At 37.4% G+C, this 26,797-nt stretch overlaps 1 protein-coding gene and 1 non-coding gene across 2 annotated transcripts in view; one reads left to right on the top strand and one right to left on the bottom strand.

Moving 5' to 3' along the window:
- COG5 (component of oligomeric golgi complex 5) overlaps nucleotides 1–26,797 on the bottom strand; it is a 368,496-nt gene that overhangs the window by 267,681 nt on the left and 74,018 nt on the right. The window lies entirely within an intron of this gene.
- LOC118852490 lies at nucleotides 22,824–22,951 on the top strand. The gene has a single exon (XR_005010566.1). It is a non-coding gene; the product is annotated as a U6atac minor spliceosomal RNA (small nuclear RNA).

Below are 26,797 nucleotides of genomic sequence, written 5' to 3'. Positions count from 1 at the left end.
ATGCAGATTTGCTTATATTATCCCTTCCAATAAGGAACGTCATGCTTAGAAAATAATCTTTGTCTACTGAATCTATTACATCTTACTTATTTGTTAGATTTAGGGGCATATATTTGGTAGTGACTTACCCAAAGTCATTGTAATAGCTAAACTGATTATAGAAATAACCTGAACTGTACTGCTTCCTTCAGAAAAAATGAAACAGCAACTGATTCATTTGAATACAACAGACTTTGTTTTAATTTGGTAACATTAAATTAAATTGGAAACTAGCAGGACAGCCTTCAATCACAAAGTCTAAAACGCAGAATACACTCTTTCTTGTCTGCCTCTCAAACTCACTCCACTTAACATCTACACCTCTACTTGGTTTCAACTCCACCGAACAAGATGCTAGGTGACACTTCATATGCCTACCCCATTACCCTGCTTTTCCAGCTTCCTTTTGGATGTTGCCTCCTCCTATTAGGTTGTAAGATCCTTGAAGGAAGGGACTGTCTTTCTTTTCTTTTTGTATCCCCAGCACGTAGCACAGTGCCTGGCACATCGGTGCTTGATAAATGTTTACTGAATTGAATTGAAAACTATACACTATAAAATAAAAGAAGGAAAAAATACCAAAATAATTATATTAAGAATCTTCTTTGTGTGCTCTTCAGTCAATAGAATAATAATAATCTTTTTTTTTGAGGGGAGAAGGCAAGGCAATTGGGGTTAAGTGACTTGCCCAAGGTCACACAGCTAGTAAGTGTGTCAAGTGTCTCACTACTCTACTCACTGTGCCACCTTGCTGCCCCTAGTCAATAGAATAAATGAATGTTGAACTTCCAAAAGAACACCACAGTTGATTATTCCTATCTAATTCCATCAAGATTTTAAGAGCATCAACTATTACAAAAATAAATAATTAAAAAAAAAACTACTCACTATAAAAAGGGGGCAGCTAGGTGGTGCAGTGGATAGAGTGCCAGACCTGAAGTCAGGAAGACTCATCTTCCTGAGTTCAAATCTGGCATCAGACACTTATCGGCTATATGACCTTGGACAAGTCACTTAACCTTGGTTTTCTCAGTCTCCTCATCTACAAAATGAGCTGGAAAGGGAAATGAAAAACCACTCCAATGTGTGCCAAGAAAATTCCAAATGGGATCTCGAAGAGTCAAATACAACTGAAACAACTGAACAACAACAGAGACACTATAAAAGAAGGAAAAAATACCACAATAATTATTTTGACACCTCATTATATGCTCTTTAGCCAATGGAATAAATGATGCAGATGTTGAACTTCCAAAAGAAACAACACAGTTGATTATTTGCATTTAACAATTGAAATTTTAAGAGCATCAACTATTCCAAAAATAGCCTTTTAAAAAAATAAGAGAATGCTCTATGCACTTTCATTAAAACACTAACACTACAGTCATTAACATTTTGTCGACAGAGGTGTCAAATATGCACAAGAAAAAAAGGCTATTTTTGAGTTTTTACTTCATTCCAAGGAAAATCTCAGGTAATCAAGCTACTTTCTCTTATATAAATTTATTCTGAGTTTTCGACATTCACTTCCACAAGATTCTGAATTGCAAATTTTCTCCCCATCTCTCCCCTCCCCCCACCTCATGACAACACCTTCCTCCATGATCACCCCTTCCTCCAATCTGCCCTCCCTTCTGTTACCCCCCCAGCCCCTTCTCTTACCTTTCCTTTCTATTTTCCTGTAGGACAAGATGGATTTCTATACCCATTGCCTGTATCTTATTTCCCAGTTGCACGTTAAAACAATTTTTAACATTCATTTGTTTTTTAGTTTGTTTTTGGTGGTTTGGGCAGGGCAATTGGGGTTAAGTGACTTGCCCAAGGTCACAAAGCTAGTACATGTGTCAAGTGTCTAAGGCCGGATTTGAACTCAGGTCCTCCTGACTCCAGGGCCAGTGCTGTACTCACTGCGCCACCTAGCTGCCCCTTAACATTCATTTTTAAAGCCTTGAGTTCTACATTCTCTCCCTTCCTCCCTCCCGACCCACCTTCATTGGGAAAGCAAGCAATTAGATATAGGTTATAGATGTATACTCATGCAAAATGCTTCTATAACAATCACGTTGTGAAAGGCTAACTACATTACCCTCTCTCCTGTCCCACCTTCCATTTATTCTATTCTCTCCTTTGACCTGTCTCTCCCCAAAAGTATTTGCTTCTGATTGCCCCTTCCCCCAATCTGCCATCCGTTCTATTATCTCCCCTCTCTCATCCCCTCCCCCTTTGCTCTCCTGTAGGGTTAAGACAGATTTCCATACCCAATTGAGTGCGTATATTGTAAGCTCTATAAGCCACATCTGATGAGAGTAAGGTTCACTTATTCCCTCTCACTTCCCCCTCCTTCCCCTCCATTGTAAAACCTCTTTCTTGCCTCTTTTATGTCAGATGACTTACTACATTCTACCTCTCTCTCTTTTTCCCAGTACATTCCTCTCAACATTTAATTTTATTTTTTAAGTATCATCCCTTCAAATTCAGCTCACCCTGTGCCCTGTCTACATATATACACTCATTTATATACACACATATATACACATACACATACACATACACACACACACACACACTCCCTCTAACTACCCTAATATTAAGAAAGGTCTCTTGAGTTGAAAATATCATCCTTCCATGTAGGAATGTAAATAGTGCAACTTTAATAAGCCTCTTATGGCTTCTCTTTCCTGTTTACCTTTTCCTGTTTCTCTTGATTCTTGTATTTGAAAGTCAAATTTTCTATTCAGCTCTGGTCTTTTCAACAAGAATACTTAGAAGTCCTCTATTTCATTGAAACACCATTTTTTTCCCTGAAATATTATACTCAGTTTAGCTGGGTAGGTGAGTCTTGGTTTTAATCCTATTTCCTTTGACCTCTGGAATATCATATTGCAAACCATCTGATCCCTTAGTGTAGAAGCTACTAAATCTTGTGTTGGTCTGATTGTGTTTCCACAATACTTGAATTGTTTATTTCTGGCCATTTATAATATTTTCTCCTTGACCTGGGAACTCTGGAATTTGCCTACAATATTCCTAGGAGTTTACCATTTGGAATCTCTTTCAGGATGTGATCAGTAGACTCTATCAACTTCTATTTGAAAGATAATGTATAGGCTTTTTTTTTTTGTTTTGGTTTTCAGGTAGTCCAATAATTTTGAAATTATCTCTCCTGGATCTATTTTCCAGGTCAGTTGTTTTTCCACTGAGATATTTCACACTGTCTTCTATTTTTTCATTGTTTTGGTTTTGTTTTATAATTTCTTGATTTCTCATAAAGTTATTAGTTTTCATTTTCTCCATTCTAATTTTTAAGGAATTATTTTCTTCAGTGATTTTTTAGAACCTCTTTTTCCATTTGGCCAATTCTGCTTTTCAAGGCATTCTTCCCCTCACTGGCTTTTTGGACCTCTTTTGCCATTTGGCAAGGTGTTATTTTCTTCAGCATTTGAGGGGGGAGGGTCTCCTTCAGCAAGCTGTTGACTCATTTTACATTATTTTCTTGCATCACTCTCATTTCTCTTCTCCATTTTTCCTCTACTTCTCTAACCTGATTTTAAAAATCCTTTCTGCAAAAGGTCCAGAATATCAAGGGAATTAATGAAAAGAAATACTAAGGAAGGTGGCCTAGCCCTACCAGATATTAAACTGTACTATAAAGCAACAGTCATCAAAACTACTTGGTGCTGGCTAAGAAAAAGAGTAATGGATCAGTGGAATAGGTTAGGCAAACAAGACACAACAGTCGCCAACTATAGCAATCTACTCTTTGATAAACCCAAAGAATCCAGCTTCTGGGCTAAGAATTCACTATTTCACAAAAACTGCTGGGAAAATCAGAAAATGGTAGGGCAGAAACTAGGCATAGACCAATATAATACACCGTGTACCAAAATAAAGTTAAAATGGGTTCATGATTTAGGAATAAAGGCCAATACTATAAGCAATTTAGGAAAGCAAGGAATAGTTTACCTGTCAGATTTATGGGAAAGGAAAGAATACATGACCCAACAAGAGATAGAGAGCATTACAAAATGCAAAATGGATAATTTTGATTATATTAAATTGAAAAGTTTTTGTATAAAAAAAGCCAATGCAACAAAGATTAGGAGGAACCAGAAAATTGGGAGAATATCTTTACAACCAGTGTCTCTGATAAAAGCCTCATATCTAAAATCTACAGGGAACTGAGCCAAATTTATAGGAATACAAGTCATTCCCCAATTGAGAAACAGCCAAAGGATATGAATAGGCAGTTTTCAGAGGAAGAAATTAAAGATATCTATAATCATATGAAAAAATGCTCTAAATCACTACTGATTAGAGAAATGCAAATCAAAACAAGTCTCAAGTGCCATATCTCTCCTGTCAGATTGGCTAACAAGACAAAACAGGATAATGATAAATGCTGGAGAGGATGTGGGAAAATTGGAACACTGTTACATTGCTGGTGGAGCTGTGAACTGATCCAGCCATTCTGGAGAGCAATTTGGAACTATGCCCAAAGGGCTATAAAAATGTGCATACCCTTTGACCCAGCAATACCACTTCTAGGGCTGTATCCCAAAGAGATTATAGAAGTAGGAAAGGGATCCGTATGTACAAAAATATTTATAGTGGCTCTTTTTGTGGTGGCAAAGAATTGGAAATCAAGGGGACACCCATCAATTGGGGAACAGCTAAACAAATTGTGGTATATGAATGTAATGGAATACTATTGTTCTATAAGAAATGGGGAAGATACGGACTTCATAATAACATGGAAAGACCAACATGATCTGATGCTGTGTGAGGGGAGCAGATGCAGGAGAACATCGTATACAACCGGAGTCATATTGCTTCTGTGATGGCTAACTTTGATAGACTTGGCTCTTCTCAGCAATACAAGGTTCAAAGACAGCTCCAAAGGACTCATGATGGAGAGAGCTGTCTACATCTGGAGAAAGAACTGTGGGGTCTGAATGCAGATTGAGGCAAAATATTTGCTCTCTTTTTTTTTTTTTGGTTTTGTTTCCTCTCTCTCATGATTCATTCCATTGGTTATAACTCTTCTTTGCAACCTGACTGTTATGTAAATAAGTTTAATGTGAAGGTATATGTAGAACATATAGCAGATTCCATACCCTCTTGGGGGGGGAAGGGGAGGAGAGAGAGGGGAAGAAAATTTGGAACTCAAAAACTTGTGGAACTGAGTGCTGTAAACTAAAAATAAATCTAATTAAAATATTTTTAAAATAGTGGAAAATAAATAAATAGAAATCCTTTCTGAGCTCTTCCATGGTCTGAGACCATTTCGTATTTTTCTAGGAGGCTTTGGATATAGGAGCCTTGACCTTCTTCCTCTGGCTGCATGCCTTGATCTTCCTCATCAGTAAGTGTGTAAGAAAACATCTTTTCACCAAGAAAGTAACCTTCTATAGTCTTATCCTTTTTCCTCTGTTTGCTCATTTTCCCAGCCAATTATTTGACTTCTGAGCTCTTTGTTAAGTGGAGGGTGTACTCCCCCAAATTTCAGGGGTTTTGTGCAGCTATTTTCAGAGATATTTCTAGAGACCTGTGAATTCTCAATTCCTCCAAAGTGGAATTAAGTACTATATATATAATCATTATATATATAATTAAAAGAGAGGTGTTTACTCCTCTCCAGGCCTGCGCTCTGGTCCATGAGCAACCACACTCTTTTCTGTCCTGGAACTGCAAGGGGCGTTCCCTCTCCACAGCCACCACCAGCTCTGCCACACCACTACTCCTTCTCACCCCAGGACCGCCCCCCCAGTACTGTGACCCAGATCAGCCACTCGGTTCTCCCACTGTCTGTAAGCAGAGAGCTCCAGAAGCAGCTGCCCCCACCCTGGGGCTGGGGCTGTGGCCAGACCAGGTGAGAGAGCTTTCCAACTGACTCGTGAAGCTGTCTTTGGCATTTGTGGGTTGAGAAGTCTGGAAACCACTACAGCTGCCAGTGATTCAGTGCCCTGAGGCCTGCTCGAGTCCTGTCTGTGCTGGCCTGGCCCAGGCTGGGCTGTGCTCCACTCTAAGCATGGTGCAATAGACCCTTCCTGTCAGCCTTGCAGAATGTCTTGGGCTGGAAATTTGCTTCACTCCATCATTTTGCGGCTTCTGTTGCTCTAGAAGTTGTTTCGAGTCATTTTTTACAGTTATTTCGAGGGGTTTGGGGGGAGAGCTCAATCAGGTCCCTGCTTCTACTCTGCTATCTTGGCTCCACCATAATCAAGCTACTTAATGGCAATTCTCATCATGTACTTCTCTTATTATAAATATAAACTAATTATGATATACTATTCTCAGATACTCTTGATCCCTTTGAATACTTCAACTCAAAATATACTATGTTTTATAATGCATTCGTTCTCTAATGTTTTCTTAGTAGATTTAAATAAAAGTTATGTTTTTATTATCTTTTCCAATGTCTGTTTATATTAAGTCTAAATATGCTGTTTTTCTTACGCTATCCCACCAACCAGATTTAGAGATTCTCAGTTCTTTGAATATCTCAATATGATCTTTAATTTCCCATTATGTCTTGTGAAAGTTTAAGTTGCAACTATAGCTCATAAATACCAGTTTTATTCCTGAAACATCACAAAAACCTGTTTTTCATGTGTGTCTGGATGTCATTTAACTCAGCACGTTCTACCATTCTTGTTTCATCATTTTAAGACTTATTACATATTTATTTAGCCATTTTATTTACTGAATTATGTAACCATTCAATAATTTATTAGTAATCTTGGGGAAAAAAAGAAAACGAGGCCAAGAGAGACAATCAATAACACTGAAAGTTCAAAATGATTGCATAGTTCAGCTAAAAATAAAGCCACCTTACAGAAAGACAAGCTAGTTAGTGATATGTTCCAAGTAAACAGTAAAAATAACTGACTTTACAGCAATCAATAATTTTTTTAAAAAAACTATGTATGGAAGAAAGGGAGTGAGTAATATAGCTAGATAGATAAATGAATGTACTAATTTTTTTTACCATTTATGTATTTTCTCTGTTATCAGTTTTTTTGTTCCTTGTTTTTTAAAGGGTAAAGAATATGATTACTTGTCCCAACTATGTTTCAAGGATTTGATTAAAATAAATGAAATCAGAGCTGAAAAAATTGTCAAAGATATCATTAGGCAAATACAAGTTTTCACTATTATTGCACAATAAGAGAAATTACAAACAGAAAGAAAAAAATAGAAAATTAGTTCTGTGAAAATTATACATGTAAACAAAGTACATAAACTTTTTTACTTTGTTTAAAAAATAAAGTCTTTGACAGTTAAATTTGTAAAAGACCTAAAAGATATGTGTGACAGGAACTTGAAAACACATAATAAGAAACTTAAAAATAGAAATTAGATGAACATAGCAGTAACTATGAAGTCTTAACAACAAGCTGGTATCTATATCCAATTAACTACTGAATCTGAAATAATAATGAAAGTACTTTTAAAATCATCACCATGTTAATGCATAACCCTCAATTCCACCAAGAGAGATCCAAGAAAGCAAGCAACAAGCATTTATTAAGTACTTATGATGTACTAAGCACTGAGCTAGGCTCTGGAGATACAAAGACAAAGACAGTTTTTCTGTCTCCCTTCAAGGAGTTAACAACCTGTTGAGAAAGACAATATGTAAACAACAATGTACAAATAAGACATATATAAGATAAAGCAGAGATAATCTCAGAAGGTAGGCACTAGCATTAAGGGAGATCAGGAAAGGCTTCTTGCAGAAAGTAGGATTCTAGTTCATACTTAAAGAAAGCCAGGAAGTCAAGAGGCAAAATGAGGAGGCTGACCGTTCTAGACATGAAAGAAAGCAAGTGAAAATGCCCAGAGCTGGGAGATGGAGTGTCTTGTACAAGGAGCACAAAGAAGCCAGTGTCACTGGAAAATAGACGACATGGAGGACAAGAAAATATAGGAAGACTAGAAAGTTAGGAAGGGGTGTGGTTATGAAGGATTGTAAAAGCCTTAATTTGTCAGCTGAGTGGAGAATGGCTTAGAGTAGGGAGAGATTTGAGGCAGGAAGATCAACAAGAGGGCTATTGCAATAAATAGTCCAGATATGTAATGATGAGGAAAAGCTGGAGGCAGCTAGATAACTCAGTTGATAGAGTGCGGGATCTGAAGCCAGCAGACCTGAGTTCAAATCTGGTCTCAAATACTTTCCAGTTCTGTGACCCTGGGCAAGTCACTTAACCTCTATTTGCCTTAATTCACTGGAGAAGGAAATGGCACCAAGATTTGGACCCAACTGAACAACAACACTCAGAATAGTAACAGTGTCTGAGGAGAAAAGAGAGCAGTTAGGGAAAATAATAGAAAAGGTAGAATCCACAGGACATTGCATGTGATCCAATATGGGAGGTCAGGAGCTGAAGATGATAACCTTGAATGTTCACCTGGAGGACTTGGAGGGTGGTAGTTCCCTTGACAGTAACAGGAAAGTTAGGTAGAGGGAAGAGTTTTGAGAAAAAATAAGAAAAGTTCAGCTTTGGACACGCTGAGTTTAATTTGTCTATGGGTCATCTAATTGGAGATACGCAATAAACCATCTGAGATTTGAGACTGGTGGTCAGGAGAAAAAATAAGAGCTGGATAAAGAGATGTAAGAATCATCTGGACAGAGGTGATAGTTGGATCCATGAGAGCCCATGGGATCACCAAGCAAAAAAAGAGTACGTAAGGAGAAGAAAAGAAGGCCTAAGACAGAGCCTTTTGGTACACCCACAGTTAGAGAGAGGGCCTAGATTAAGATCCAGCAAAGGAGACTGAGAAGAACTGTTTGGACAGGAGGGAGCAGTGTTATGAAAACCTAAAGAAAAGAGAGTATCGAGGAGAAGAAAGGGATCAACAGACAGGGTCAAAGCCTGCATGAAGAGTCCTTTCATATTCATTACAGTTTAATTTCACATATTAGCCGTGGAAAAGGTAGCAAATAACACATATTAAAAAGCAAACCTCTTATCTGATTGTACTTTTGAAGATACATATCTTTGACTTATATATGAATATATTAACATTTTCCAGGAACATTTTCATACAAAAATCATCAGGAATTCATGATCAAAACCATGTATGCCTGCTTTTTTAGTCAAGTTTACAGATGGTGTGTAGGACTGAACACTTTGGCTTAATAAACTTCATTAGCTGCTACATACTCTGGTGTTTGATTTTTACCCAAGGCCATTCCAGTATGTGGTTTTATTTATTTATTTTGTTGTGTTAGCAAAGTTACACATTTCACATACAAATATCCAAAGAATTCAGAGGAGATTTAAAAAGTACTCTGTATAGAAGCCTAGAGGTTTTCTAACTTTCTGGGGCTATAATTCAGTTTAGTTTGGTAACATATGGTTTATATTGTACTTATAAATGGCTTTTAAACAACAGAATCAAAGAATCCTAGAATTATCTAAAAGGGGCCCTAAAGGTCATTTTACAGATGAGATAAGAGTCCCAAAGAGGGTAAGAGACCTGCCCAAGGTCACAATGATAGGCAGAACCAAAATTTCAACCCAGATCCTCTGATGCCAAATCTAGCAGTCTTTTCTTCTGTACCACATTGCTCCCTAAATAACACAGCCTAAATGGTTTTAAAAGTTATTTCCTAGAGCTGAAATAATTTGTCACATATGGCTGTTCTGTATAGGTCCTCAAAATATTTCGCTTTCTTCTTTTATAAATTCAAGCACTTGTCTCCACCTGCCTTAGGAAATGAAAAAGAATATAGAGAATACTCTATGGAGCATTTTATTTTCCATTCTTACAAGTATTATTGTATTAGCCCAAGTATGTCACCTCTGAATATAAAGGAAACCCCTTAAATGAGACCTTTTGAAAGAAAAAAATATGAAAGTACACCTGAAAGAACCAATACAGCTTATAGTTTGACCTCAGGTTTTATGTATATCATATTTGTAGTAAATGCTTATGTTAGACTAAAATAGTAATTATGTAAATTTTGTGTAAATTCTTAAACTACTTAAAAGCCAATTTAGTTTCAAACACTTCATTATTAAAATACATGAAACTGGTGCTTTTTGCCTTCACAGCACGCTCATATCTGGAAACCCCTCTCCTCCACCTCCAAACTGAACCCTCAAAAACAATTAAAGACAAATATCTGATGGTAGCTGTGTCCGATATACTATACGACATTCTGCCCTACTGTTCTCTAAGCACACTAACAATGTAAAGAGGTAGGTTTCGTGTTCTAGCTATTCTTAAGGACTTTCGTTGCCTTCTCAATCACTCAATTTGGCTTCCTGTTAGTAATTTTTTCACTTAGGTTGTTATAGTCACTGGGTATATTGTTCTTTGGATTCTGCCTATTTCACTCAGAATCCATTCATACAAATGATCCTCTTTAAGTTCTTCATATTCATCATCTCTTAATGCACAATCATATTCCATTACATTTGTAACCTAGGGTTGTTTTTTTTTTAGGCACAATCCAATAAATGAGCCACTACAAAGAGCACTAATTGAAAATATTCCGGTATATGCTGGATCTTGCTTTTGTCTTTGAGTGCATATATCCAGTAGAGGGATCACTGGTTCAAAGCACAGCCATTGAGAATTCATGAAAATAAGGAGCATCTTGTGCAAGTAACTGCAAGGAAGCCAGAGTAATATGACAGCAGAGTGATTTTTTTTCATAATTCCATACTTAGATCCATAGCAGTTGAAAGTATTCATAGCTCTGGGAATAATGTATCAGTGTATCTCTCTCCCCATAGTGCCTCCAACACTGATCACTTCAGGTAACAATCTGAGTTGCTTTAATTTGCATTTTTCTTATTATAAGGAATTGGAGTGTTTTAATTTTGTCACTTATAATTTGCAATTCTTCTTTTGAAGGTCAAATCCTCTGACCACTTATATCATGGGGAAAGGTTACTGATGTTAAATATTTGCACCCACTCCTTACACATGTATCAGAGTTTTGTTGGTGATATTTGATGCACATTTTTTTCATCTACTATTTCTCTCCTCATTCTAACTTCATTAATTTTAGTCATGCAAAAGATTTTAAACCTCATATATTAAAATAATCTATTTTGTCTTTTATGATATCTTTTATCACAGGTTTGACTACAAATTCTGGACCCCCCTCCCCAACCTAGCTGTTAAAAGGTATTTTTTTTTCATTCTATACTAATTTTATGTAAGGATTTTCATACTAAGGTTGTAAATTCATTTTGAATATATTGTGGCATATAGTGTAAGAATTTTATCTACATCTATGTTCTGCCAATTGGCTTTCCAGTTTTTCCAACAGTTCTTGTCATAAAAAGAAATCCTCTCCCCAGTAATTTATGTTCTTTGGCTTAAATGGGCCACTATTCTGGAGGTAGAGTGCTTAGGACAATTAGTACCTCTGATGTGAGGGCCTGCTGAGCCCTTTTCAGGGCTACTCATCCATATTTGGTGTCTGTCTACCTGATTCACCCAACTCTGACCTGTGGCTCCAAGAAGCCATACCAATAAAAACAATTCTGAGGCAAAATATATAAATAAATAAATCCTACCACATATCGTCACTGATTCACAAATATTTTTGCAGTTTCCAATTCATGGTTGACTACAAAGTACCTACTATGAAGGAAAGTAATACCACAGACAGGTCACTAATTGTTAAATCAAAAGATTAATTTGAAAATGGGCAATTAGGAACTTATTGGGAAATTAGGCAAATTCACATGGAGGAAATAAATAGAGCCACAGGAAAAAGGAAAATAGACCATTCACCAAATTTATTCTGAGTTGTCATTTTAATTATTTACTTTCTGCGGACTTGAACTTTAATGAAAACCTATGTCCTAACATACTTTTGAAAATGAATTATACTAATGAATTTTATTTCATTTCAGTTATAAGACAAGGGTAGGCTATGATTTAAAAAGAGGCTGTTGGAGAGTAAGACATGATTCTCTTTTTTAATAAGTTTTTATTGTTATCCTCTGCTCCTCACATCACTATAGTATCTCATGTATCCCTCCATCCCCTTCTCCCAAAAAGCCATCCCATATGACAAATGGCATTTTTTGAAGAGGAAAGAGGAAAAGAAAAAGTATAATCAATCAATACATTGAAAAAGTCCCAAAATTTGTGCAATATGTAAGACCTAAAGACTTCTGACTTCCATGAAGGGGGTCAACATCAGTTCATATATGAACAGCATCAGTTCGTGTAGATCTTCTCATGCTTTTATGTATTCACCATATATATCATTTCTTATAGCACGATAATATCCCAATGCATTCATGTACCACAATTTGTTTAGCCACTCTCTAACTGATGGGCATCTGCTTTGATTTCAATGTTTAGCTATAAGAAAACATGGTGCCATAAATATTTTGGAGTATATGTGGATTTTTTTCTTATCAAAGGCTTCCTTGAGATATAAGGTCAGTAATGAATTCTTTAGTGCAAAGCATGGATAGTTCAGTCACTTTATTTGCATAACTCCAAGCTGCTTTCCACAGCTCTCCCAACAATGTATTAGTGTGCCTATCTTTCCACAACTCCCCCAACATTGACTGCTGCCTTTTTTTGTCATTGTTGCAAATTTGCAGGGTATGAAATGACACCTCTGAGTTGTTTTGATTTGTATTTCTTTTATTATTAGTGATTTAGAGCAATTTTTTCTGTGGTAGTGAATACTTACTTCACAGTTGTTCCTTTGAGAACTGTGTGTTCATATCTTTTGATCATTTATCAATTGAAGAATGTCTATTAGTTTTATACATATATTTATTATATTTATATATATGCATATATATATACACATTTATATATTGGATACCAAGCTCTCATCAAAGAAACTTGATACAAAGATTTTTTTTTTCCTAGCGGACCACTTCCCTTTATTCTAGATGCATTAATGTTGTCTGTACAGAAGCCTTTCAATTTCAAGCTCCCTCTTCTGCTGTAAACACTATACTGTGTTCCTTCAGTTACTTTAATCTTTTTTTGAGGTGGCCCTGTTCCCACTCACTTCTTTCCTTCACCCTTGTTCCCTTCCTCTCATTTGATAGTCCCCTTTCCTCTCCTCCCCTTCAGCTAGTCCTGTTCCTTAGTTTTTAATTTTCATTTTGTTGTAGCCCTTTACAAACAGGATTTTTCTCACTCTATCTTCCATCTTCCTTTCTGTTTACATCCCTCATTCTCTGATTCAGAATTATCTTGTCTCTCTTTTCTCTGTATTCTTCATGCAATCAAAGTTTCCAAAGTCATCCATTTGAGGCTCTTCTCTGTAGGGAGCCTATCCTACCAGGTAGGGTTTGTCCCATGGATTCCCCTTTTCCTTTATTTCCAGAGCAATATCAATTATTGCAGGTTTCAGAGAGGACACTACCCCAGGGTAGGGTCCCTCTCCCACCACATCCCTGATAATGAAAGTCACCACCGACTTATACCCTCTCTTATTGAGCTTTTCTTTTTTTTCTAAATTTGCTTAGAAATCCCCTCCCTATGTCCATGTTCTCCCACTCCTCCAGGTGTCAGTTGTCCCTAGGGGTTCCAACTCTGTCCCCTTCCCCTTCCCAGGACAAATAGACTTTTCAAACACCAAATTCTCTAGACCTCATTCATTCACTGACCATATTTCTCCATTCACAAGAGCATTCATCAATGGGACTCACCTCCAAAATTAAGTCTCCTTCCTTTCCTCACCCTTTCCCCTCATTTATTCACCTACAGGCTCTTCTCTTTCTGAAAACACATTATTCCATTCCCTCATCTTTTTTTCTAGTGGGTACAGAATAGTCTTGTATTACTGGAATGTCCCTTCCTTTGTATTTGAAGTTCTTTCTTCTGATGGCTTGAAAACCTGTTGTTTCTGAAATGAAATGTGAAATTTAACCACTATATGTCTTGAAGTTTTCGGCCTTGGTGGGTTTTTTTTTCTGAAAGTGCTCTGTGAATTTTTTCAATTGGAATTTCATTTTCTACATTTAGAAGTTCTGGGCCTTTTTCTTCTACTATTTCCTTCATTATAGCATTAAAGTTTTTTGTTCTGTTGTGTTGTGGGAAACCAATAATTCATATGAATATATTGTGTTCATCCTGTCTTTGAGTTTTGCTTGCATAGTGAGTATATTTTATTTTACTGTTATTGTTTGCATCTCATTTTAGGTTGTCCCTCACTTCCCACCCTATTGTCTTCTCTTTTGTTCTTCCAGTGAGGTTTGTCATTGCAGATTCAAGTTCTTCTATGCTGTCATTCTGATAGGCATGACATAAATTTGGCTCACATAATTCTCATTTCTCTTTTAAAACATTCAAAGATAGTGTTATGGTTCCACGTTCTCAAATTCCACAGCACCCTCTTTTTCATCAAATGTTGCATCATTTTCATTTATCTTGCAGTATTTATTCTTAGGTGCCTGAACTCATTTACTAGCTGGAGGCCGTAATTTCCTTCTGTTGTTACTGTTTTTCCTATTGAGGTATCTATGTTCAAGGACTTTGAGTTTTTTCTTCTTCCTAAAATCTTTAGTACTTTTATCACCCATTTCTAGAATCCCTTCCCTCTGATCGCGGTTTCCTTGATTGCTGGATCTCAAAACCTCGGTCTCCTCCCACACTGGGAAATTCACAGTTGACCAGCCTTTTCCCCAAGTGACTTTTGCGAGTCAGTATCACCCCCGGCAGGGTGTTGTGCTCTTTCCTCAAGCTTGGTGGAGTACTGCACAGCTGCCCTCATACAGTGTGCCCTGTCCTGGTGACCCATCTCACCTCCTCTGTTCCTCTGTTCTCTGGCCTGGCACCAGCAGTTCAGAACATGTTTCCCAAGCACTGCTTCTAGGTTGTAACCCTGAGCAGGCTGTGGCCAAACTGGCTGTGGAAGCCTGAACAAATTTCCACAGCCTGGAGTCACCACAGCACTGGAAAAAGGGAAGGTAGACGAAGGTATAGGAGCAGGTTATCAGGTAAACCTGTGCCCTGTCCTTAAGTCTGCCAATGCAGCCCCAATGGTGGTGCAGAGGGCAGAGGAGGGGTGACGAGTAAGCTCAGGGTCAATGAGTATTAGTTCCTGTGTTTTGGGTTAGGTTTTTTTTTAACCTTCTTTGGATTCTGAGTGTCCTAGATCATGGGGACAACTGAAGTTCCTTTATCTTTGGTGCATAATTTCTGTTTTGGGCAGATTTGAGAAGTTGTAGGGATGATAGAAAATGTCTGGCTGCCATCTTGTTGCTCATGTGACCTAATAATATAAGGTTCTTTTAAAAAAGCGTGAATAGCTTTTCACCCCAGTTTTAATGACTTCATTCTCTATTTTCCTTAACTACTTTCCTACTACTTCTGATACTTACCCACAATCTAAAATTCATTACTAAATAGATTTTTTCCAGTGATAAAAATGTGGTTGAAGTATGATGAAAATATGGTTGAAGTATAAACTATATAAGCCAAATCAGTCAATGAAGGAATCCATTCATTTGCACACATAAGTAGGAACTGCTTATAGGTTATAACTCACATCCTTAAAACAACTGTGTAACCTTTGTAGAAGTCTTTTGTTTTTCTGTCTATAAAGACAGAATGAGATAGGGCCAATATCTACCAGAATAGTTTTCCTACTCACTGCCAACCAAATGAAGCCTAAAGTTCATAGCCTGCCATACAAATCCCATTACAATCTGACAACCTTATAATTTGCTATTCTCCTTCACTCAGCTTATAGCCTTACAGTCAAATTAGATGACTTGCTTTTCTAGGACTTGTGTGGCCCTGTTCCACCTCCCAGTCTCTGCTCACAACAGGAAGACACAACACATCCTGCTTAAAATTCCTCACATACTTAGAGGCTCAAGCCGGGAGCCACAATGGCCATGAAGCTCACCAAATTCCAGCAGTAAATTAAGCCTTTCTGAATTTCTCAGAGAATATTGTTTGTGCCTCTCAGCCATTTTATCACATTTTCACTTTATCTATCCTAGACCCTGACAATACCAGGATCCACATAGAACTCGATGCAATGGAACATTCAGTTGAATTTAATCGGATGAAATTTAACAAGGAATAAAATGTAAAGTCCTCCACAGGTTCAGAAATCACTTTCCCAAGTACAATATGGTATTGGAATGACTAGGTAGCACTTTCTCTAGAAAAAACATCTATGAGTTGCAGCAACTCATAATGCCAGGTGGCAGATAAAACTGTTAATGAGATCTTGGATTGCAGAGGAAGTTACAAGATTCAGAACCCGCCTGGTTCTGGCTCCCCTGCCCTCTTCTAGAACCACATCTTAAGCACTATGTTCAGTTAGGGCTTCCCATTTTAGGGAGGTCACTGATAAACTAAATAGGGTCACAGAGAGCCAGAGCTATTCAGTTTGGAGAACTGGAAATTTTTCTTCAAGTTAAAGGAATATCATGTGGAAAAAAAGATCAGAAAAAAAGATCATCTACTGAGTTCCAAAGTACAAGACTATAAGTAAGAGGTAGAAGCTACAGAGGCAGATTTAACCCTTTATGTAAGGAAAAACTTCCTCACAACTATGGCTATCCACAAGTGGATTGGCTGCTTGGGAGAGTGAGTTTCCTCTCTCTTAAAATCTTCAAGAGAAAGCTGGATGATCATTTGGGATGCTTTAGAGAGGATTCTTCCATAAGGTACCAGTTTGTCTTTGATGAACCCTTAGGTCATTTTCAATTCTGCGACTATGCACAACCTTGTCTTATGTCCTCAAGGAATTAGTACAAGTTTTGTTCACAATAAGAGCTCAATAAATGACTTAAGTATAGATAATTCTTGCTCCAATACTTTAGGAATAATGCTGCATTTATCCTCTGTGACTATGTCTTTCCCCTATTTCTTTTCAAAAGATTTTTCCCTCTGGTACTTCCTATACCAGTGGTATTAAACTCAAACACAAAAAGGAGCCACTAAACTATACACAACGATCCCTATGGACTCCATATTAACTTGGAAAACTATGCATTTTTATATTTCTTTTTTTAACATATCAACACATTAAAGTCAGATAGGAACTATATTTTAATTTGGTTCTAGCAATATTAAGACATATTGTGGGCTGCATGCAGCCCATAGGCCATATGTGACACCAACACAGGTCAAAACTCTTCCACACCTTAACATGGATCTTTATGCGTTATTGTGGCCAACCTTCTGACAATGAATTCCTCCCACTTATCTAGGTCACTCCTTGAATAGATAGTTTGTTACCAGCCTGTACTCCAAGCATTTCTAAGTGACAAATTTTTACAAATTTTTAGCATAGGTGGCCTTTAAGAAACTTAGGGTTACCTCAACATCAAGATGAAGCATCAAAGTCAGACCTGAATGGTGATTACTCTAGATGGCGAAAAAAATGTGGGGGTGGGGGGTAGAGTGAGCTGGAGTTAGATGAAAGAAAGGAGTTACTTTTCATTCCTTGCTTCTCCTTTATTTAGAAGTTCAAAAAAGGAAAAGGAAAACTTCAAAAGATCTATGTGTGATATTACTTTATGTTGAATTTAGTGGGCCAAAAAGGATAGAAAATCTGGGCAGAAATGACACACTAGTAGGGGAAAGAAAAGCAGATGTAACCTTAAAATTCCCAAAAGAAGAGAAAGATAGTGAATGTAGTAGACTCCTCCAGGAAGTATTCTGGAATTGACAATGGCTGAAAGTCTTTATCGATCTAGGTCAGCTTTCGACTTATCTTGTCAGAGGGAGGTCTCCACATCCTTCTCCTGCCTGCTTTAGCCATTCAGACCAATGCCTCTTCAGTATTACCCTGTACTCCATCCTTGGGCTCCTCAGCTTTGATAGGTCATTTTTCAAGCAGGAACTTAGCATATGATTCCATAGAAAGACTGTTACACACAGTAGTTAGGCAATATGGTATAGTAGAAAGAATATTGCACTTGGTCAAAGGACTTGGGTCCAAGTCCTTGCCCCGAGGGCTCCGTTACCCTAAAAAACAACAAATCAGTCCCTGGAACCTGAATGGTCCCTGCCTCCCCTGATACAGATTCCTACCTAAGGGCATGAAAAGTCCCATCCATGTTAATTTGGTTCTTCTTCCCCTTGCTAAATGTCTGAAGGGCACTTGAGTCACCATACTTGCCTTGCTAACCAGACTCCCTCCATCTAACCCAGCCCCATCTCCCAATTCAATACAGGGGGAAGACAGGCCTCATCTAGAGAAGTTGAATGTTACAGTATCCTTTTTGCGTACCTTTGCTGTTCTGGGGCAAAATAAGCCTCCTTCTGTTAATTGTTCAATGATTTGTGAGTGCCTCATTTTGTCTGAATATCAAGCCTGGACTCACAGGATGCTGGCATTATTAGGCCTACCCCTAACAACAACTGGCAAGTAATATGAGCCTCCATTTTCTCATCGTAAAGTGGGGATAATACTTATACCACCTATTTTGCGGGGTTGTTGGAGAGGAAGTTTTGTGAATCTTTAAACACTAATTAATTATGAGTTATCTTTACTTTCCTTAATAGTACCCCACTATACTTCTCTTATATTTATATTTATTTTTATTATATATTATATTTTATGTTTATATGTTCATACATATTTCTTATAATCCATTATATATACTACTGTGGGCAAGAATCCCTAAGAAGGGATTGGAGTAGAAGAAATGGAGTAGCCTTCATAGCTAATAATAGGGTAAGAAAAGCAGTACTGGGATGTAATTCGAATAATGACAGAATGATATCAGCTTGAATCTGAGGCAAACCATCAACATCACAGTAATACAAGTCTATGCTCCAACCACTAATGCTGAAGAGGCCCAAGTTGATCAGTGCTAAGAGCATCTACAATATTTTCTAGAAATAACAGCCAAAAAAAAAAAGATGTTACATTCATCACAGGGGATTGGAATGCTAAAGAAGAAAATCAAAAGATAATTGCAATATTGGCAAGTTTGGCCTTAGAATACAAAATGAAGGAGGGCAGAAGCTAATAGAGTTTTGTCAAGATAACTTGCTGGTCATAGCAAGCATTCTTTTACAACAACCCAAAAGGACAGTCTACAACTGACATCACCAGATGTTCAATCTAGAAATCAGAATGATTATATACTTTGCAACCAAAGGTTACACAGTCAGTTAAAACAAGATCTGGAGCTAACTATGGCTCGGATCATGAGCTTCTTATTACAAAATTCAGACTTAAGTTGAAGAAAGTAGGGAAAATTATCAGACCATACAGGTATGACCTAAATAACATCTCTTGTGAATATGAAGTGGAAGTGATAAACAAGTTTAAGGAATTAGATCTGGCAAATAAAGTACCCGTGAAGAATTCCGGACAGAGGTTCACAATGTTGTACAAGAGCAACAAAAACCATCCCAAAGAAAAAGAAGAGCAAGAAGGCAAAATGGCTGTCTGATGAGGCTTCACAAATAGCTGAGGTTAAGAAGAAAAGTGAAAGAGAAAAGAGAAATGTAAAGATATGCCCAACTGAATGCAGAATTCTAGAGAATAGCAAGGAGAGAGGTTTTCTTAAATAAGAAATACAAAGAAATAGAAGAAAACAACAGAATAGGAAAAATAAGAGATCTATTCAAGAACACTAAAGATATCAAGGGAATGTTTCATGCAAAAATGGGCATGATAAAAGACACAAATGGTAGGGACTTGACAGAAACAGAAAACATTAAGAAGAGGTGGCAAGAATAAAGAAAAGAAGAATAAACAAGAAAGATCTTAACATCACCAATAACTACAATGGTGTGGTTACTGATCTAGAACTATACATCCTGAAAAATGAAGTCATGTGGGCCTTCAGAAGAGCTGCTAACAATGAGACTAGTGGATGGAATTCTAGCTGAGCTATTTAAATTCCTAAAAGATGATGCTGTTTAAATGTTGCACTCAATATGCCAGCAAATTTGGAAAACTCAACAATGGCCATTGGACTGGAAAAAATAAGTTTACATCCCAATCCAAAAGAAGGGCAATGCCAAAGAATATTCAAATTATTGAACAACTGTGCTTATTTCACATGCCTGCAAGGTTATGCTTAAGATTCTGCAAGTTAAACTTCAGCAATATGTGAACTGAGAATTACCAGAAGGGCAGGCTGGTTTTCAAAAAGGCAGAGGAACTAGACATTAAATTGCCAACATTCACTGGATAATGGAGAAAGCAAGAGTTCCAGAAAAACATCCATTTCTGCTTCACTGACTACACTAAAGCCTTTGACTGTGTGAATCACAACAAAATGCAGCAAGTTCTCCAAGAATGGGAGTACCAGATCATCTTATTTGTCTCAAAGGAACCTGATGTGGGTCAAGAAGTAACAGTTAGAACCAGACGTGCAACATATGATTGGTTAAAAATTGGAAAAGGAATACAAGGCTGTACCTTGTCACCTTATTTATTTAACTTATATGCAAGAGTATATCGTGGGAAATGTCAGGCTGGACAAATCAAAAGCCAGAATTAAAGTTGGCAGTAGAAATAGCAACAGTCTCAGATATGTAGATGATATCACTGTGATGGCAGAAAAGTGAAGAGGAATTAAGAAGCCTCTTGACAAGGATGAAAGAAGAAAGTGTAAAAGCTGGCTTGATGCTTAACATCAAAAAACTAAGATCTTGGCAACTGGTCCTTAACTTCCTGGCAAATAGAGAGAGAAGAAATAGAAACAATATCAGATTTTATATGCTATGAAATTAAAAGATGCTTGCACCTAGAAAGGAAAAACTATGGCAAATCTGGACAGCATACTAAAGGGACAACACCTTACTGACAAAGGTCCATATAGTCAAAGCTAGGATTTTTCCAGTAGCCGTGTATGGTAATAAGAGTTAGACTGAGGAAAGCTGAGCACCACTGAATCAGTGCTTTTGAATTGTGGTGCCAAAGAAGAATTTGGAGAGTTCCATGGACAGCAAGGAGATCCTATCAGTAAATAATTAAATTAATTCAAGCTTGTCACTGGAAGGTCAAATACTGAAGCTGAAATTTAATTACTTTAGCCACATAATGAAAAGACAGGACTCGTTGGAAAAGACCCTGATGCTAGGAAAGATTGAAGGAAAAGGGGTTGGCAGAGGATGAGATGGATAGTGTTACAGAAATGACAAATATAAAGTTGTACATATTTTGAGGGATAGTCGAGGATAGAAAGGCTTGACATTCTATGATCGAAGGGATCACAGAGATTCAAACACAACTGAATGACTGAACAACAACAAATATTTCTGACACATTACAGGTTCAATGGATTTTCTGAGATGAACCCAGAACTTAATCATCATTACAACATTAATTTTTAAAATTCAATTTCCAAACAATTAATTTAGAAATAATTTTAGAATGCTGCTCACTTATAAGTTGAAGATTTATATTGTTTTAGCTATTCTAAAATAAATGCTGCCCATTTGTCCTTTAAGTAAATAAAAATTCACAATTACCCAAAGAAAAAGTGAAGTTTTTTTATCTTAACTAAATTTGACTAATTCCATAATAGTAGTTGTAAGAAGTCAATCAGATCACTATAAAGAGTCCTATTCAACTCCCTCATTCTAAATTTTGTTCCTGTTAAGACTCTTTAATATAGTCTGACTTATAGCTTTTCACTTGCTGTGTTTTTTTAAGTGAATAAAAGAGAACAGGTTTATCATTAGCCATGATTCCAGAAGAATATTACTAGGTAGGTTCCCATGGAATATCCTAACAGAGTTCCTTAATTAAAAAATAAATATCCACTACCAGCCAACAAAAAGTTATAAAAGTGATATTATTTGCACTTCCTTCTTCAATAATGTCCTTCCAAAGAGACAGAGTATATTCAGCACAACAGCTGTAGTATGATTTGCTGACTCCACAAGTCTTAGATAGTACTTCAGAAATTAGCTGTTCTATTCCCAGTAAAGTAAGTCATCTGCCAAGAGAGTTTACATGATGAAAAGGTCATATTTATTTCAACTGTATCAACACAGAGCCAGGAATAGTAAGAAGGCCAATGTTTTGGTATTCTGTTTTTTCCTTCACCTTTTGATTCACTTCAGTAGAAATGTGGGTAGAATCACAAAGCAGTAAAAACCCTTCAGTAAATATATTCGATATGATTGGTCATGGTACTGTTTTATATAATTGGCTGATAGACTTTACAGTAAAAAAAAAAAACTATATAACAAAAAGTAGCATATAGCTGATTAAATGCCATATTTCTGGTTATTTATATAAAAGTTGAGAATTAGGGTGACAGAAATATCAACACGCATTATATTGTGTTGTGTTTGTTCTTCGTCAGGTAAATGATGACATGACTTGCAGTTGACTTTGATTTGAGTGAGGGAGGGCTGTGCAAGGTCACCAGCCTCACTTTCTCCTCCAGAGCCACCTGGGTCCATGGCCTGATATTCACCAGGACAACTGGAGATGGCCCAGGATGCATGGGGAGACCCTGCCCCTTTTAGGCTAAGGCCTTCTGATGTACTCACTTAGAGTGAGGTAACACCCATTCAGTGACTAGGCCTCTTTAAGAAGTGAGTCAAGACATGGCTCCTTTAATTAGAAAAAAAGAAAAAGAAAAAAAAGTCAAGCGGTGAGGGGAAGACCCTCAGGGTTGCTGTTCCAAAGAAAAACAGTTACCAAGGACATTCACTCTAAGGCAGGAGGGCCCAAAATACAGCCATTAAGTGGAGCTTGGGCAGGGACCTATTGTGATATAATCTATGAGCTTCAGAGTGAACTGGGTTTAAGGTATTGAGAAAGAAAGAAAGAAATGTGCGTGTGTGTGCGTGTGTGTGCGTGTGTGTGTGTGTGTGTGTGTGTGTGTGATGTGATGTGTGAAAGGAAACAAGGTTAGCACTCCCCTTGATAAGGATGGAAGAGGTTCTAATGGCCTTCATAACATATATACAGTTAAGGCATTGCCACCTACTCTGTGGCATATAGCATATTATATATATTGTTTTAAAAGAGAAATCAAATTATACCTGTTGTCTATCCCTTCAAAAGCTATTCCAGGAATATAAAACAAAAGTAAATAGGAAGACTGCTACTATAGGTGATATCACACAGAGTAAAAGGCTCTGGTGACAGGGATATCTCCAATTCCCATGGTAGTTAAGAGCTATAAGACCCACAGACTAAAATTTTCAATCTCTCAATCACCATTCAGTAAGATACAAAATGACCTAGGTAGAGAAAACGACAAAGAGAGTTGAGGCTTCAGAGGTAACACGGTCCCTTTCTTCCACTGTGGTAATGAGAGGGACGTGGGATACATGGCTTTTTTCCCCACCAAGGGAGTAAAAAGCAGTAAGGGAAGTCCTTGCTCCTGCTGGGGGTAGGAAAAACACATTTTGGGTCTACAGGTAAAATATGTAAAGCCCTTTGAAAACATTAAAGTGTCATATAAACACTAGCTATTATTATTATCCTGCGATCCTATGATCAGAAAGTGAATCAACAATAAAAAAAGTTATTAAACACCTACTAACACTATGCTAGGAGCTAGAGAGACAGAAACAAAATGCATCTGGCCTAAATTTTTGCACCCCAAAAGCAGCATGTTAGAAGACAGAGCCAAAATGGTAGACAAAAGGCAGAGAACTTCCCTGAGTTCTGCCCCAAACAACTTTAAATAGTGTCTCAAAACAAATTTTAAAGCAGCAGAACCATATACTTAAAAAAAAAAAGTAGAATTGGCCAAATGGAGGGTACAAAAGCTCACTGAAGAAAATAATTGCTTAAAAATTAGAACTGGCAAGTGGAAGCTAATGACTTTATGAAACATCAAGAAACAATAAAATAATATCAAAAAAATAAATAAAAAAGAAAAAGTGGATTATCTCATTGGAAAAACTAGTGACCTGGAAAGTAGATCCAGGAGAGATAATTTAAGAATTATTGGACTACCTGAAAGCCATAATCAAAAAAAGAGGATAGACCTGATCTTTCAAGAAATTATCAAGGAAAATTGCCCTGATATTCTATAACAAGATGGTAAAATAGAAATTGAAAGATTCTATGGATTCATCTCCTGAAAGAAATCCCAAAATGAAAAGTCTCAGGAATATTATACGCAAATTCCAAAGCCTCCAGGTCAAGGAGAAAATACTGCAAGCAGTTGGGAAGAAACAATTCAAATATTGTGGAGCCTGGGACAGGATAAAACATTCAGCAACTTCTATATTAAAGGACTGGAGGGCTTAGAATGGAATATTCTGGAAGGCAGAAGAACTAGGATTACAACCAAGAATCATCTACCCAGCAAAACTGAGTATAATCCTTCAGGGGAAAAAATAGATATTCAATGAAATAGAGGACTTTCAAGCATTCTTGATGAAAAGATCAGAGTTGAAGAGAAAATATGATTTTCAAATACAAGACTCAAGAGAAGCATAAAAAGGTAAACAGAAAAGACAAACCATAAGGGATTCAATGATGTTAAACTGTTTATATTACTACATGGGAAAATGATTCTTGTAACTCCTAAAAACTTTCTCATTATTGGGGCAGTTAGAAGGTATACACACAGACAGAGGGGACAGATGTAAATTGAATATGATGGGGTAGTTATCTAAAAAAATAAAATTAAGGGGTAAGAGGAATGCACTGGAAGAAGGGGAAAAGGGTAAGTAGAATGGGGTAAATTTTCTGACATAAAAGAGTTGCAAAAGAGCTTTTACAGTGGAGGGGAAGATGAGGGAAGGGGGATAGCACATGACCCTTACTCTCATTGGAATTGGCTCAAAGAGGGAATAACATATACACTGTTGGATATATAAATCTACCGTATACTGCAGGAAAATAGGAGGAAAGGGGGATAATAAAGGGGGTGGAGGCCAACAGAAGGGAGGGCAGATTGGAGGAGGTAAAAATCAGAAGCAAAACACTTTTGAGAATGAACAGGGTAAAGGGAGAAAGAATAGGAAAAACAAGGGAAAAACAGGATACATAGTAATAACTGAAAAAATTTTACAGCAAGTTTCTCTGATAAATACCTCATTTCTCAAATATATAGAGAACTGAGTCAAATTTATAGAAATAAGAGCCATTCCTTAATTGATAAATGGTCAAAGGATATGAACAGTTTTTAGACGAAGTAAACAAAGCTATCTATAATCAAGTGAAAAAAATGCTCTAAATCATCATTGATTAGAGAAATGCAAATGAAAACAACACTGAGCTACCACCCTACACCTAGCAGATTGGCTAACATGACAGAAAAGGGAAATGACAAATGTTGGAGGGGATGGAGGGCAGTTGAGACACATATTAGAGTAGCTGAAGGAAATATACATATATACATACATATAAATATATATATATAGACAGAGGGCACAGATGAGTTGAATATGAAGGGATGATATCTAAAAAAATAAAATATCAAATTAAGGGATGAGAGAGGAATATATTGAGAGAGGGAGAAAGGGAGACAAAGAATGGGGTAAATTATCTTGCACAAAAGTGGCAAGAAAAAGCAGTTCATTGGAAGGGAAGAGGGGGCAGGTGATGGGGAAAGAGTAAATCTTGCTCTCACTGGATTGGACCTGAGGAGGGAATAACATACACACTCAACTGGGTGTCTTACCCCACAGGAAAGAAGGAAGAAGGAGATAAAAAGGGGGGATGATGAGAAGGGAGGGTAGATAGGGGGAGGAGGTAATCAAAAGCAAACACTTTTGAAAAGGGACAGGGTCAAGGGAGAAAATTGAATAAAGGGGGATAGGATAGGAAGGAGCAAAATATAGTTAGTCTTTCACAACATGAGCATTGTGGAAGGGTTTTGCATAATGATACGCATGCGGCCTATGTTGAATTGCTTGCTTTCTTAGGGAGTGTGGGTGGGGAGCAAAGAGCGGAGAGAATTTGGAACTCAAAGTTTTAAAAGCAGATGTTCAAAAAAAAAAGTTTTTGCATGCAAGTAGGAAATAAGATATACAGGCAATGTAGCATAGAAATCTATATTGCCCTACAAGATAATAAGGGAACAGGGGATGGGGAGGAGTGGGGTGACAGAAGGGCTGACTGGGAAACAGGGCAATCAGAATATATGCCATCTTGGGGTGGGAGGGAGGGTCGAAATGGGGAGAAAACTTGTAATTCAAACTCTTGTGAAAATCAATGCTGAAAACTAAAAATATTAAATAAATAATAATTAAAAAATTTTAAAAAAAGAAAGAAGCTAGGGATTCTGTGAGATACAGGTGAGGAAGGAAAACCCTCCAGGGAGGGTAGAGATTGTGCAGCAGCCCAAAGACAGCAGATGGAATGTTTTCAATGGAGAATAGCAAGGAGCTCAGTTTGGCTGAAACACTGGGAGCATGGTAAAAATGAATATGCTACAGGCCTGGAATGGGAGGCTGGCACCAGATTGTGAAGGACTTTGAAAAATAAACAGAATTTTATTTTCTAGCCTAGGAAAGAGTGAACCACTGGAGTTTGCTGAATTAGGGGAGTGATCAGGTCAACTCTGTGCTTTAGGATTATCAATTTGACAGGACTCTGGAGGATGAATCAGAGAGGAGAGAGATTGGAGTCAGGGAGGCCAGTAAGGAGTCAATTGGAATAGAACAGGCAAAAGGTAAGGAGGGTCTTAACTTTTTTAGTGGTTGGGTACGGAAAAAATGGAATTGGAAAATTGTCTTTTGGCAGTAGGTAGAATGGACAAGTTTTAGCGACTGATTTGTGGTAGCTGTTCCCCTAGGCCCTATTGGCCTACTTTACAGGTGGCAGGAACAGGTGAAAGTATGGTATGGAGGGAGTCTAGCCTAGTCATGAGTAGGGAGGTAGCCACAGGAAGTG

This window comes from Trichosurus vulpecula, chromosome 5 (assembly GCF_011100635.1).
Source record: "Trichosurus vulpecula isolate mTriVul1 chromosome 5, mTriVul1.pri, whole genome shotgun sequence".
Taxonomy (NCBI): Eukaryota; Metazoa; Chordata; class Mammalia; order Diprotodontia; family Phalangeridae; genus Trichosurus; species Trichosurus vulpecula.
This window is presented reverse-complemented; position numbering and strand designations above follow the sequence as displayed.